We start from the raw sequence: 14,968 nt of genomic DNA on the forward strand, positions 1-14,968 counted from the left end.
GTCTGTGTTTTGCATGTGTGACTAAAGTGAGTTATTCCATTAGTGTTTAGTTTCTATAGCAGTTTGGCTTGTTCTGTTTTCATAATAAGGGTGTATTACAGTTTTAGGCCTGGAATAATATTTGTAGTATTAACTTTCATATGTAGGATTGTTGCTGATTGAGTGCTATTTTTATATATAGAAATTATTTTTTTTCATGGCTTTCTGAGGGTCATGCCAATGCCCAAGACACATTACAGTAGGCCTAATACCATAGAGATTCCAAGCGTCTCTTGCTTTTTTGCAGGATTTTCTGGTTGGCACCTCAGCAGTGCATGTAAATGTAATTTACATATTGTAAGTGATATTTTTACCTCAGAAGACTGTGCTTTGAATATTCTTTTTCACATAAAATCCGTATTATAAATGCATAATTTTTAATTGAGTGTGAGGCGGGTATATTGGGGGGGGGGGTGCAAGGCTATAAAGTTTTCCTAGGACCTCTAATACCCTTGCACTGATCATGGGCATTGCTGTACAAACATTTAACAGAATCCCCCAACTCGTGGGTTCATGTCTTGTGTAAAGGGCACAGATTTTCACTTAGCCATAGGTGGCCAAATTGCCCAGCTACAGCTCTGCTAAGAGCTACAGTCCTATCCCTATTGAATCTACTTCACCCAGCTCTAAATTCAAACTCCTGTCTCTGGAACACATATTCCATCTAGCATTGCCTAACTAGCACCTTTGATCCTCTCGAAATATGTACTTTTAGTCATTCCAATTATTCCTGGATTTTTCAATTGAGCTTTTGAAAAATGTTTTGGTTGTTAGTTGTGGTTTGGTTAAATGTGCTGCGTAAGCGAGCTGTTAGGCTATAAATAGAAGATAAGAATATACTGTTTGTCCATACATGCACACAGAATAGTGAGAGTATTATCTATGCATGCTATACTCAGCGATCCCACATGGCACACATTTAGAATTACAAGCTATTATTAGTGTCTGTCTTTTTTCCTTATTGTTCTAGGTTATTAAGCTATTGGTTGTGCACTAAGAAACAAGAATCAAACAGTATTACAAGCAGCCCATTTGTTTTGGCACGTGATATTTTAAGACTTGTTTGACTCTATGATTTGATCGTGACTTTTCGAATATGGGAGGGCATGTCCGTGATGTTGAGGTTTGTGCAAATGTTTGTGGTAAAATCATACAGTCTGGGCAGGGCCGGTCCCTGTAGTCACGTGGTCTGCCGAGCATGTCTGTGACAGAGCCGCGCTTGGCAGACCACGTGGTATCTCCTGGGCCAGCCTGGGTGGCAAATCCTCAGGCCGGTCGTCATCGGGAACCCACCCCTGAGTCCGGGCCATACATGGGAAGGTGAACTAAGCAACTTTTTTCAGTAGCTCATAATAAATATGTCAGAAAATAAATTGTGATATTACAGTTGAATTACAATTACAGCCACAGGTATTCTGAATGTTCTATCCAAAAGGAAGACCGAGGGTTTAGAAATCTTTGGTTGGTTTTACCTGGTATCTTTTGAGTTTCCAGCCCTATTGCAACCTGTTCTGACTGAGGCAGTGGTGCCACAGGCTTTCAGTCACAGCTACCCAGGGTGATTTTGCTATTTTTAGTCCTTCGTCCCTCTATGAATGCCCTCTTAGACCTACCAGTCGGAATCTCCATTGAGCCCTTGCTGGGACTTTCTTCCAGAGGCTATGAACATGACCTGCAATGTGCCCCTAGGACTTCATGGATCTGTAACAGGGGTGTGAACTGGAGGCTAGAAGAGCCTGGGAAAGAGACCCCTGCCACCACCACCACTTGTTTCTTTGGTGGAGAAGTGGAAGCACATTCTTTGTTCTGGGACAGGGTAGGAGGTGATAGACCTGGAGGCCAGTTCTTGGTTCAGAGGGTGCCTAGGCAAGGATTTTTCCTACAATTGATGGGGCTGGATTTGGAGAGGAAATATAAAATAGGGCAAAATCTCTGGGCAGTTATGAATGAAGTCTCATGGAGCCATAACCCAACAGAGGCCAGCTCCAACTAATCTGCAAGCCTATGGAGCAGAAGGAAACTCCTAAACCAAAAAAAAAAAAAAATGAAAACCATACAGAAGCAGTGAGACTCTACAGAATGAGAGCCACATAGATTGAAACTAAAGTTAGAGGAAGCTGTGGCTGAGCCTCACCTTGTGCAGCCTTCTTCCCCAGTTCTTAGGTGAAGGCTGTGTGGATTCAGCTGGGGTAGTGGACCACAGGTGGAAGAATGATTCAACTTCAACAGTTCTTAAAGATAATTACACTTCTTTAGATAAATAATTCCACACAAAATCCCTTTCCAACCTGACTGAATTTATTTACAAAACATCACAAGGTTCCACATATTTCTTAAATACAGTTCATGAACTGAATTTACAGTTTTCTGAAGAGTTTTTCTTCAGAAATGTCGTTGCTCCAAAATCAAGCTAAGTAGTATCTTAACTACAACCTGCTGGCACTTTCCCGCAGAAACAGAACTTTCCCGCCACTAGTGCTTTTCCAACAAAAGAATCCATCAGATTGGCAATGACATCCAATCCCAGGCAATTGCTGGACAGCCATGGTGTCATCACTCTCAGAGTAAATCAATCCATTCCTTCCTTGGATAATCTCAGTGCCCCAAATGATTCAAGACTTAACAGGTCCCAGGTGTCTACAGATTACCCAGGTTACAGATTTATTTAGAAACTATTCCATTTGAAAAGTCATCTAACACTTGCTTCCACCACAATTCGGAGCGCCCCATAGCCTCCTGGCCTGACAGCAGCCATTTTCCAAAATGGTGCCACCCAGTGTTTGCTCCATCACCTGGTTGACACCTGGTGGGAAGACAAGGCAGGCTGATTTTAGGGGCAACATAATTCCCTTGGGTAGGTTTAGTGGTGAGAAGAGAAGAGCAAACACACTTAGCCCTCTTCTCCCCTCTCTGACCGTGATCTGCAACTGGCAGCAGTATTTCTAATGAAAGTTAACACGGGCCTGTGGGTTGGTGCAAGCTCACGGACCCTGCAGCAGCCCTGATCTCTTTTCATCCAGGGCTTTCTATTACCACAGAAACTCACGCAAGGGCAGTGCCACTACAGGGCCTATGCACGCATGCTGGTTTACTGGCTCCCCAAACTGACTTCCACTCCTAATACTGATCCTGCTGCTAGCGCCTGAAGAGTGCTGCCATTTGAGGCACTTGTGAGTCCATCTGAAGGTTTTGTGACCCCCCATTTGGGGTCTCAACCCACAGTGTTAGAAACTCAGCTCTAGATAATTGTGCAGACTTGTAATTTGTAGCAATGGGTCCAAAAATTAAGTTGTCAGACTGCTATCATATATCTTGCTTCTTTCACTGATACTGACAGTAAGGATTTTTGTGATTGCAATTTAAAATGACAGTAATATAATATGGGGAAAATCACTAAGAATTTTATAAGTCCCCAAAAGGATCTAGAAAGTTGCAACATTTTTAACAGTTTTCCAGATTATATGTTTGCAATTTCCGATCATGATCACAAAAATCCATCCTATCTGGTAATTCCAAGGTTTACCATTGTGTCATAGAGATAACTTTCTACTCATCTCTATGAAATTACACTTTTTCACTTTAATATACTAAATAAAAATCGTCATCAAACCTTTGTAGCCTAGTTTCCTCTGAGGAATCTGACCTTCTAAAATCATCATGTCTGTCTGTCTCCCCCATGTGCCCCATAACAACCTTTAAATGGTTCATCCAACTTCAGTCAATTTTCTGTCACAGACAGTAGAGCACCCAGTGATCCCCAGTTTGTGCTTTTCATGTGCCTCCCGCCGACCCAGTCCTTCCCCCATCCCCATATGTACACTTACAATCACTGGTTGGTTGGTTGGTTGGGGGATTTTTTTACCTTAGTTTCCTATAGGGAAACAAACTAGTTCAGTTTAGTTATAATCTCAGGAAGGTTGGAGCTCATTGTGATGTCATCAAGGAATGCCCTGCCATTGGTTAGCAGTCATAACGATATGTAAATTTGTGTACCAAAGAAGGAAACAGGGTATCATGAAATCTTCACATATCTCCTTATTCATTTATGATTGATTGCCCAGGTTAGAGTCGTCTCATTTTATACTAATCTCCGGGTCGCAAGTATTTCACTGAAATATCCAGCGTTTTTATACCATGAACCTTTTCCAGTATGATTAGAACCTGGAAATTTATGGTCTTTAATGTATCAGAGTCTGAGGCAAAAGCAGTGTCTATCTGGTAAAATTGCTGACCTTTCTCTTGCACAAATTTGAAAGTAGATGAAGGCTACGATTTTTACTGAGGCATATTCACCTGCTTGAAGTTTTGTTGGGTGCTATCCCTTGGCAGCTCCGTCCAGATGAAGTAATCTCTCATTTTGCAGAGAGGGCACCAGGCCTTGGTTCTTTCTTGGAATGCGGTATGCAGTGAGATTAGCATGCTCGCGTTTCTCAACCTCAAACAATGTAAAGGTTTGAGAAAAGGAGTATATTAATAACCGCATGCTTATTTTACCTCGGCTCCCAGTGAGGCCTGTTTAAGAATAGCATGCGACGCGTTTTAATATATGTACCCCATAATGCCATGCTGCTGCTGAAATGTCCAGCGAAGTTAAAGGAGATCTTTAAATTAAAAATGTAAATGTGTAAATGTATCCTGGGACACTAACAGCTTGCAGCTAAATTCACATTGTTATTGTGCTACTGTCTGGTTTTGATCTATAGCTATTCATTTTCCTTGCACTGAGCTATTAAGTGAAGCTCCTTGGAAGTTTGTGTTGTGTAAGCAAAAGATTAATTTATACTATACGTCTTTGTCTATCTCACATTCACATGTGCCTGGAGTCCTGTGGGTTATTGCTTATCATTCCCTGGTTTCTAACATGGTTATTTTAATTATTGTCACATCATGCTCACGAGGGTTTCCGTGAGCAGGGAGGCAGGCCTTGATTGCTTCTTGGAATGCTACATACAGAGCTGTTAGCGCCCTGCATGGAACAGTTTGATGTTTCAGTAAGAGACTGTTTATATTACTGAAGCCAGAAGGCTGTGTAAGCTTTGTTTCAAAATGTGTTGTACCACATTACCACTATGAGTTCAGAATTTCCATTTCTCCTCTTCGTCTGCTTTCAAGCAGTTAAGCCATTTTATGCATGCACTGGAGTGTTTTAGAAATGTAAAGGCATTCATATTTCACGTGCTGTATCCATATGACCTAATTTTAGACAATCTGATGCTCTTTCCCAGAAATGAGTGAACTCAGATTGACTGGGTTAACATCAGAGGACAGAGAAGTCTTCCTATGACAATGCTAAATACATTACTTAAGCCAAAAAATACTCTAAATATGTTTTTTTCTATAATTCTTATCTGTGCAAAGACAGCATATCCATATATATCTATATCTGTATTAATTGTCTGTGCACTACAAGTGGTACTATAAAAATATTAATGTGTGCATCTTTCTGTAGAAACCATCTAGGTCTCCACTAGTTGGCCCCAGCTCAATCCTGGCATTAGTGATTTAGCAGAGGGGATGCACCATTCAATTCAGCACCTCCCCTAGGCTTGCTGGAGTGGGGAGGAGTCTAGAGCATAGTGTGGAGGTCTTGAGTTACAGTTGGGATATTCAGGAGTGGTTTATTGTGTCCTTCCCATTTTTGGGCCTTCAACCTAGAACCAAGGAGTGACACTGCCCTTGTCATCTCCCTCATAGGTCTTTATTTATTTATCTATTTATTTATTTATTTATTTAAACATTTTTTTTGTTATACCGAGGTATAGCTATCAGCCTTCACTCCGGTTTACAATTATAACAACCTGTTACATTAAACTTTAAAAAAGTAAAACAGAAAGATACTTACATATAACAGGAAAAAAAAATTCAACATTTATAACAGGATAGATCTGTGATCGAAACTAACATATAACATACAGGGCAGTGTTTGGAAGAGGAAAAAAGAGCTTTGAGAGAAGAGTGGTCCTTTTTATTTATTTCTTGTCCCCTGAGGTTTTTGTGAATTTTTCTGTTAAGACCTGTGCCTGCCCTGGGAGGCTGTTTCCCCTGCCTTAGAAGACCAGGAGGATTCTGTGAATCCTTTTCGCCCAGTTCAGGAGGGGAGGACAGTGATCTGAAATTTTGAGAGAGATGTGTCATTTTTTTTCAGAAGGTTTGTTGCTACCTTGTTTTGTGGCAGGAAGTGTTTTAGATACTCTTCCCAACCCTAGTGCTGGGAAGGGAACATCAGATTATTCCCAGGCTACAGGCCTTTATTCTCACAAGATCCAATGAAAGAGATTTGGGGAGGAGAGACAGACAATCTGGAGGCCCCACTGGAGTCTTCACCACAGGACATGGGACATTGACTGTCTTTGAAGATCTGGATTTCATCTGGACCTCAGGTACTTTTGGGAAAAGGAATACCTCCACATATAGGATTTCCCAGCCAACCTGGGACACTTACCTATCCAGCCCTGGGTTTGATTGAGGCTCTACCAAAGTTCAGCAAACACCTTGAATTGAGATTACATATAAAAAATTTAGCATGTATGTTAAAATGCCACATAATGAGCTGTGCACTAAATTTTAGCATGATTATGCAAAATGGCAGCCTCAATAGTATACATGGAAGTAGCATGCACTTTAACCCAAAAAAATACAATTCCACACTTTTGCCACTTGATTATGAAATAACCCAACATATCATGTACATGTTAAACAAAGTTTGCTTGGCAGTGCTGTGGGTAGAAGCAGTAGAGCTATAGGAACCCAGGATAAGAGCTTAAATGAGAGAGGCATTCCAGAAGAGGACAAATCAGATGTGAGTGTATGTTTCTTCCATCTGTCTTCTGTGTCTATAAGGGTTTTAAAAGACCAGAGTGAGAGGATTGGAGAGATAATGGAGCCTGGAAGGGAGTGAACCAAGGAAGAATTTGCCTACTATGACTCAGAAGTGCACCTTCAATCTGACCATCTTTTTTCTGTGAACACTGTGCAGTGTTGGGCCATGGGATTTGAATGGCACAATGGCACAGTCTATAAGGGCCTCAAAGATGGTAGAAAAGTACTCTGTACTCAAATCAAAGAAACTAGTGAACTCAAGATTTTGAGAATCAGATTACTCTTCTTTTGCTAGTGTTAATTTATTGCTTGGACGTACATTTGTGTTGTGTACATTTGTGCTGAAGTGTGTTGATGTCTGTCATCTGTCACCTTATTCTCTTTCAGTTGCCCTCTTCCTCTCTGCTGTCTCTTCCTTTTGTACTCCATAATTCCCATAATTCCCCCTGTTGCAGCAACCACATCTCCATCTGTCATCTCTCAAAGCTTTCCAGCCCTGCTACATCCTTTCCATTGATCACAGAACGGGAAACTTGAAAGCACTAACTCTGGAGGGCACCAACATTAATCCATTCCCTTCTATGAGCACCCCATAGTATTGGTCAGATCTGGCCTTGTCCCCAGTGGTGTCCTGGTTGGATAATATGAAAAAATGGGTGGGCCCTCATGACAATAGAAAATCAGGTGAAGACCCCCAAAATTGTGCCAACTCTGCTAGGAGGCAGAATAGCAGGATAACAAAGTCCAGGAGAGTCTTTAAGCTCTCCCAAAAAGAGGTTTGTAGTCAAACAAAACATTTTTTACCTCAAAGAATAGTTCAACACCCAGATAATGCAAGACTCAGGACATTGGCAATAGTCATTAACTGAGGTAACCCAGTAAGGACAGTCATGTCATTAACTTTGGGATTGGCTCTTTATGAAATACTGTAAAACAACTGTGTTTTATACATTGTGAAGTGTCCAACAATGCTTGAATATCAGTTGTCATGTGTTACCTTTTTCAAAGAGAAGTGTGGGAAGATGTGTTATGTCTCAAGGGTCTGTGAGTAAACTTTTACAGTTTAGTTTCTTGTACGTCATCTTTCACCCACCATGTTTGTTGGTAGCTAAGCCCTTTCAACAGGATACCTGCTGAAAAGTTAAAAGTTGTTAAATATTAGACCCTAACAAATGCATGCTAAATAGTGGGTGGCATGCATATTATGAAAGCTTGCATGTGCTCTCTAAAGCTTAATTTGCATATCATGTTCCTTCATTTATATGCAGGTGGTAGTTAATTTTAGTGCGTACTCGCTAACTGCTTCTGACCCTGGCTAAGCATGCCTGGTAGATCTTTAGTGCATAGCATGCTAATTTTAATACAAGCTAAATGGCTTTAGTGTGTAAACTAATTTTTAGTGCGCTGGCCCCATATTATGTATATGGACATGTTTGTGTATGAATGTCTATATATAATAGATATAGACATATTATGAAGGATTCTGGAATATTTGTACATTATCATACTTTATGAAAGATTTCAAAATAAGAGCACATGTGGTCATTTTTCAGTTTTCAGCATTGTTTTCTGAGCATTACTATCTATCTATATAGGGCCATCTCTAGGCATAAGCCATAGTGGCCTGGGCTCAGAGACCCAAAACTTTACGGCTCCCATTGAAATTTCTTTCCTCTGTCCTCAACTTTCTGCTGTTGCATGTTTCAGGACCAAGTACAGAATAGCTGATTGCAGTGGCATACTGATGGGGCAGGTTCATAGCAGTGCAGGCCTGGGGTCATCACTTACCACCAATAATCCCTGCCACTCAAAAGCATTATCATGGGGGATATAAGTGCTGACCTGTGGCACTTCTCTTCCACCTTCCCATTTCCATCCTAACTACTCTGTACTGCTACCTGATCCCATCTAACAGAAAGAAAGAGAGCACATTGGAGCTTAGCACTTCTCTAACCCATCCTTCCTGCAGTTGGTGCCTTCCTGCCCATGTGGTTCAGTCAGTCGATCTGAGCTGTTAATTGCACGAGCCGAAGAGGCACTAGTGGAAGGAAGAGCAGGTTAGAGAAGAGCCACTGCTGGTCAAGCATCATTCAGTGGCCCTCAGTGAGTGTGACCCCTGCGCCGGTCTCTTTCTCGGCAGCCCATGTGTGTCCGTCATTAAAGCTCTTGGTTCTCCCTGGCTCTCTGCTTCTCTCTCTCGGTGCACCTTATCTCTCCTCATAAACCTTTCTTGGAATCACACTTCTTTGGGGCAGTTGTGGAAGGAGACCCTCCTATCTCCCTTTGCTGCTAGAGGACAGCGGTAGATGAGACCCAGGTTCAGGCTCTGAAAGGCTGCCAAGAAGCAGCAACTCTGCCCTTCTTGGTGCTCCCGCTTATTAACGTGCTGGTACCTTTATGTTTATCATTGCGTATATCTTGTGGAATGCCCAAATTCTGAAGATCTTTTTATTCTAGGTCATGAGAAGCGCTCTTTGTTGGTGGCATCAGTTGCTTTACAACCTTTTTTTTAGCTGTAATGTTGTTTTCGGTCAGTCAGTGATGATTTTTCTCAAGTACTTTCTGAAAGCGGGAAATAGTATGCTTTAATTCCAAGGGAGAGATCTTCTGATGCTGGGTGGCAGGTGGGTGGAACGTTTCCAATCTGAGTCAGAGGAGGAGACATTTTGCATGCTCTCTCTTCCCTCCACTCTTTGATCTTGTTGGTGTTGGAGGAGGATCCCCCTCCTTCCTCCCGATCACATTGGCATTGGAAAGGACCCATCAAAATCTCAGTTCCTGGTCTTCAGGATAGGTTAAGGAGGCACCTCATCTATGGCCTCACGTGCTAGGTATGTTGTAAGCATGTGTCTAGTAGGCATTGGACTGAAGCAACTATTGCATTACATATAGAAAAGGCCCCTGAAAAGCCATCTGATGTAATGGCTATTACACTGCAGGAAAGAATCAGACTGCAAGCTTACACCTTTTATATGTCCTACAGTTTGCAATTCTGGTCAATCTATTCTGAATTTTGCTGGAGTCTCCAGGATGTTTTGGCACCTAACAGTTAATATTATTTATCTGAAAGTCTCCAGCAACATTCCTGAAACATTTCCTGCAGAGTTATTAAAACCCTTGGAGGAGAGCATGTTACCTAGAGACTAAAAAGCTGTTTCCATGTAGTCATCTATGGGATAGTCGAAACATTATTCAGCATTTTCCAAGCACAAGAATTTCATCTCATCGAGTTCCATGTCATCTGAAATTTCTGTAAGCTGGCAGAGGTGTTCTACAGCTGGATAATAACTTACTGCAGAATTATTTTGTTTCATTTTTTCTCTCTCTCCTTCCTCCATCCCTGTAAATTTCCCCTATGGTCCTATAATAGAATTGAACCATTTTGAGAGAGTCAGCCCTAGAAGAAATCATAAAGTATTTATTGAGGATTTTGCTCTTAGAAATGTGGAAATATATCGGATGCACGGCAGCATGCAGACTAAAAGGGTTGAACTGTTATACAGCGAATTCAGGTTTGATTTGACTTAAAGCAGAGAGAGGGGAAGTAAACTGTGTTTGTGCTGTGCTTGAACCAATATCATTCCTGGAGTATTTAGCCAGAAATCTCCCTAATCAGTCTGATATATTTAAGTTGCATAATGTTTAATTTTTGATTGTTTGTTAAACGTGGTGTCTTCCAAAATCAAAGCTGGCATCACATTTTTTCAGGGGCTGAAAATGGGCAAAAGGATCTAAAACACAACTGCACATTACCAGATCCTCTGATATGTATAACTAGGGTTTTTTTTAAATTGATAAACTATTCTTTAAAATCCACATAAAGGGTTTATGAGCAGACACAGCTGAAACAGCCTGAGCAGCTTGGAATGCTGAAGTAATAGGGATGTATAGGGCATTAACCCTTTCACAATGAAAATGAATCCCAAGCTAACCAGCACAATAAAAGCGTGTAAAAGTCCACTGCCCAAACAGGTTTGCCATGGAGTCCGCTAATAAATAATTCCGCAATGAGGATTTACACCTATTATTTGTGCAGCCAATTTAGGCAACCTTCATGCACACCAGCTCTGCTTTTCAGAATGCAAATCCTGTCAGTTTATTAGTTCTTTTGTATTGTGGGGCTTTGTATCAGAGAAGATGATTAGTCCAAGTATGAGATACTATTCTGCAGTTTCAGTTCTCAGAAGGTAAAAAGCCTACAGATTTTAGAATCAAAAGCCTAAAGTAATGTCTGGATGGCCTATTCTACCAATCTCATTGAAATAAAGGATCCCTGAACTTAGAAATGGCATAACCCCCCCCCCCCCCCCCAAAAAAAAAAAAAAAAAAGTAGACTAATTTTTCAATGTACAATACAGAAGGCTGAGAAAGAGAAGCTCTGCCCTTGTATGGGAACTGGAGAAAGGTGGTCACAGATTCATACCGAGCCCACTGAAACACGTACATTCCAATCTGCAGGAGGAGGTTGAGGATGATAAATCTACCATTACAAAGCAGCTGCTGCTGAATGAAAAGTCTACATATGGTAAAAGCTCAAGTCGGCTTTCCACCTGTCTTTCAAGGTGGAAGCGTGTGCAGCCACATTCCAAAGTGCAAAAAAAAAGTGGTGTAGATGATAAATTGTTTTTATACCCAGTTTAGCAGCAACAGATATCAACATTACCAGGCATCCGGTATTTCAGGTGCGTAAGAAGGCGGGATTTAGATAGAGATAGAATACCACTCATATTTGCACTCAGAGCTTCATTGAGTAGAGTCTTAGTGCTCTCCTAAGTGCACTCAGCCCTTCCTTCCTTCAGCTTCGGCCTTTCCCTTGCCTTCCCCATCAACTCTACCACCTGTGGAAAAACAAAATCTTGAAATAGTTGTATTTATGCAAGAAAGGACTGCTGGATTTCTTCGTGGCTTTCTGAAAGTCTACTGGGGTTGTATGTTTTTGAAACATGCATAGTAAAATGATAGATGAAGGCAGAAAAGACCAGCTGATCCATCAAAGACTGCCTACATATTCCTACCAACACAGCATGGATATACTGCAGCCACCAAATGCAGAGTGAGACTGCTTATAAGATATCTCTTCTTAACCAGGGCAGTTTTTGCCCTTCCTCATGTATACTTTACCATCTTGGTCAGACTCCCCCACTTAGTTCACACCTAGCACGCTGTGTAATAACTTTAATAGCTACCAATACTAGCGTGGCCATTGCCTCCTAGATACCTTGCATTTCCTGCGAAACAGACCCGCCTACATGAGTATCTGCATTTCCACTAAAATGTCTAGTTACTATTGTAGCCTGCCAGTTAGATCCAGCTGCTAGGTTACTTCTATGGATGTGCTTTCATTTGAAACATAACAGGAAGGGAGAGAAGGCTGGGAGAGTAAGGAGGTCCTTAGCATATGTTTTGGGGGTGCAGGAAAGGTCAGGGGAGCGCTGGCTGGGTCCATCTCAGGCCAGCTGTAGAAGACAGGGCCCTGGGCTAAATTTTACCAGCCAGGAGGAGAGTTAGAAGGGCCCTGGCTAAGCCCAGCTAGATCCTGAGCCCCAGGTTAGATTTTGTAGGACAGGAGATGGGGATTAGAGGATTTTCTGTGCTTTCATGAGAGGTCATTTTTGTTTGTTTGTTTTTTTTTAGAACAAACCAAATATTGGCCTCATTCTCCCATTTAATGTGTTTGTTTTAAACAAATGCACATCTGTAGTCTCTATCATATCTTCCCTGTCTCTCCTGTCCTCTCAAGTATACATATTTTGATCTTTAAGTCAAAGGGCTTTAGATGCAGACCCCACATCCATCTCTGGATTCCCTCCAGCCTATCTATATCCTTCCTGAGATATGGAAGGACACAATACTCCAGGCTAAGTCTCACTAGTGATCTGTACAAGAACATAATCACACCCTTTGTTCTACTAATTATGCCTCTCCCTTAGCATCTCTCTGGCACCTGCTAATGTCTTACAGCACAGTTTCACTACCCTGAAATCATCAAGGCCAATATTCAGTAGGCTATATAGTGTTCAGTATATTCAGTGGGATAAACGTCTGGCTGATTATACGTGTTTAAAATTATCCGGCTATATCTAGCTGGAAATGTACTGTGTGTACTGTAGAAGCATGCTTCCAGTGTTATTATCTAACTAACGCTGGAAGCGTACCCCGGAATCACTTAGCACAGAGATCCCAGCAAATCAAGAGGGGCAATTTACTACCAGTACTACTACAACCTCTTAACATTTCTATAGCGCTACATGACATACGCAGCGCTGTACGAACCTACAAAAAGACAGTCCCTTTTCAATAGAGTAACTGGGTGAATGTGAGGGTGCCCAGCTGGAAAAGAGGGGGTGAGTGGATGTTTGGGGGGCAGAAGGGATAAAGTTAATATTTTTTATTGGAGGAGGGGGGCTGGGCTTGCAGTGCTCATCTTCTTGCACTTTGGTGAGCTTTTTAAAGAATGGGGCCCATTTATTTTGGTGAGCGGGGGAAAGGGGAGGTTGAGACAGGTGGTGGGGTGGGCGGGCAGAATCGGACCCGGAGGCCCACGACTTGGTGCCTTATGTTTTTTCTGGGTAAGTAGCTAGTTATCCCGCCACACGAGAATGGAGAACCTTAGGTCTAGCCGGCCTTATTCAACCAGTGGCCGGTTAGCATTAAAGTTATCCAGCTATATGTAGCCAAATAACTTTAAGCAAGTATATTCTTCTGCGAAACACGGCCAGTGTCGGGAGACCAACTCTGCTCCTATTATAAACAGATTGTAATCTCCCTTTTTCTGAATGGTTATGACTGCCTGCCTAGTCTAATGAACAATAATAAATACATTTTTCACTACAGCACTTTTGTCTGCAGATGAATTCATGTTTTGATTAAGCTCACCTCTCTTTTCAATATCTACCCCATCGGATCTAGTTACCCAAAGGTCTCTCTCCTATCTCGTGGACATTAATATTTTACGCCTAATAGTGTTCCACTTCCTCAGATTTCTGCAATCCAAATGCACAACCCTGCATTTTTTTTACTATTGAAACTTAGCTGCCACTCCTCAAGCTTTCTCAGATCACTTCACATTCCTCAGGTGTATCTGCTCTCTAGCAGATCTTAGTGTCATCTGCAAAAAGATAAATGTTTTCTCCTAATCCCTCTTCAATACTGCTTACAAAATATCAAGCAAAGCCGGCCCCCAGGGCCCATCCCTGATGCACTCCATTTAATGCCTTTCTTTCTTCAGCGGGAACTCCATTTGTCACCATGCTCTTTCATCTAGCTCTCTACCAGTTTCTAATCTAATCCATCAGCTTAGTCCCCACTCCTAGACTGCTCAGTTTATTTATGAGCCTCCTGTGAAATCCAGGAACACCACATCCAATACCTGCTCTCCATCTGATTCTCTGGTCGCCCAACTGAAGAAATTGATCAGTTTCATCTGACATGCCTTCTGGTGGAAGCCATGCTCTTAGAGGCGGAGGGGGCATTACTCCTGTTTAAGGGGTTTGTAGGTGTTGAAATGGTCCCTCGGTGGCAAGGAACAGAGTTGCTATAAAAAGGCACTCCACTCCACCCACCAGGCTGGTGTTCTCAAGTGGTTTCAATTTGTTAAGGTAGGACAGCTGCAAATATTTCCAGCAAAAAGAAACATACAGTCCATATAGTTTTTCTGTTTTTGCTGAACGTTTGTGTCCTTTCTTATGTTCATATGTTCTTAATAGACATCTCCTCTCTTGCAGCAACTCAGAACTAAGGTCTCTTATTGAGAATTCTGAACTGAGCCTTCAAGGCCACAGGGGAATCCTTTTGTTTAGGTCAGATAAGACTTCATCTGAGCCCAGTCCATATGGATACACGCTATAGTGCATAGTGGTGTAGAGGCACCACCAACTTACAAGAGCGGTGTGCCATGCACCACCAACCTGAGATGCCATTGCCAGGGTCTGGGCAATTTGCCACTCTCTCAGCACTCCTCTGCAGGCCTCGTTCCTGCTCCTGGCTCCCTCCACAAAGCACAATTATTCCCCCACTGCACTGCACCAATCATAGCTTCCTACTTTTTCCTTTAGGCCGCCAATTCAGCCGCAGAAGTGAGAGGAAAGAGATCGTGCTCAAGCTGCAACAA

The 14,968-nt window shown here is 42.0% G+C and overlaps 1 protein-coding gene across 7 annotated transcripts in view; it reads left to right on the plus strand.

The window, feature by feature from the left end:
- PALLD (palladin, cytoskeletal associated protein) overlaps positions 1-14,968 on the plus strand; it is an 805,838-nt gene that overhangs the window by 661,275 nt on the left and 129,595 nt on the right. The window lies entirely within an intron of this gene.

This window comes from Rhinatrema bivittatum, chromosome 1 (genome assembly GCF_901001135.1).
Source record: "Rhinatrema bivittatum chromosome 1, aRhiBiv1.1, whole genome shotgun sequence".
In the NCBI taxonomy this organism is placed as follows: domain Eukaryota; kingdom Metazoa; phylum Chordata; class Amphibia; order Gymnophiona; family Rhinatrematidae; genus Rhinatrema; species Rhinatrema bivittatum.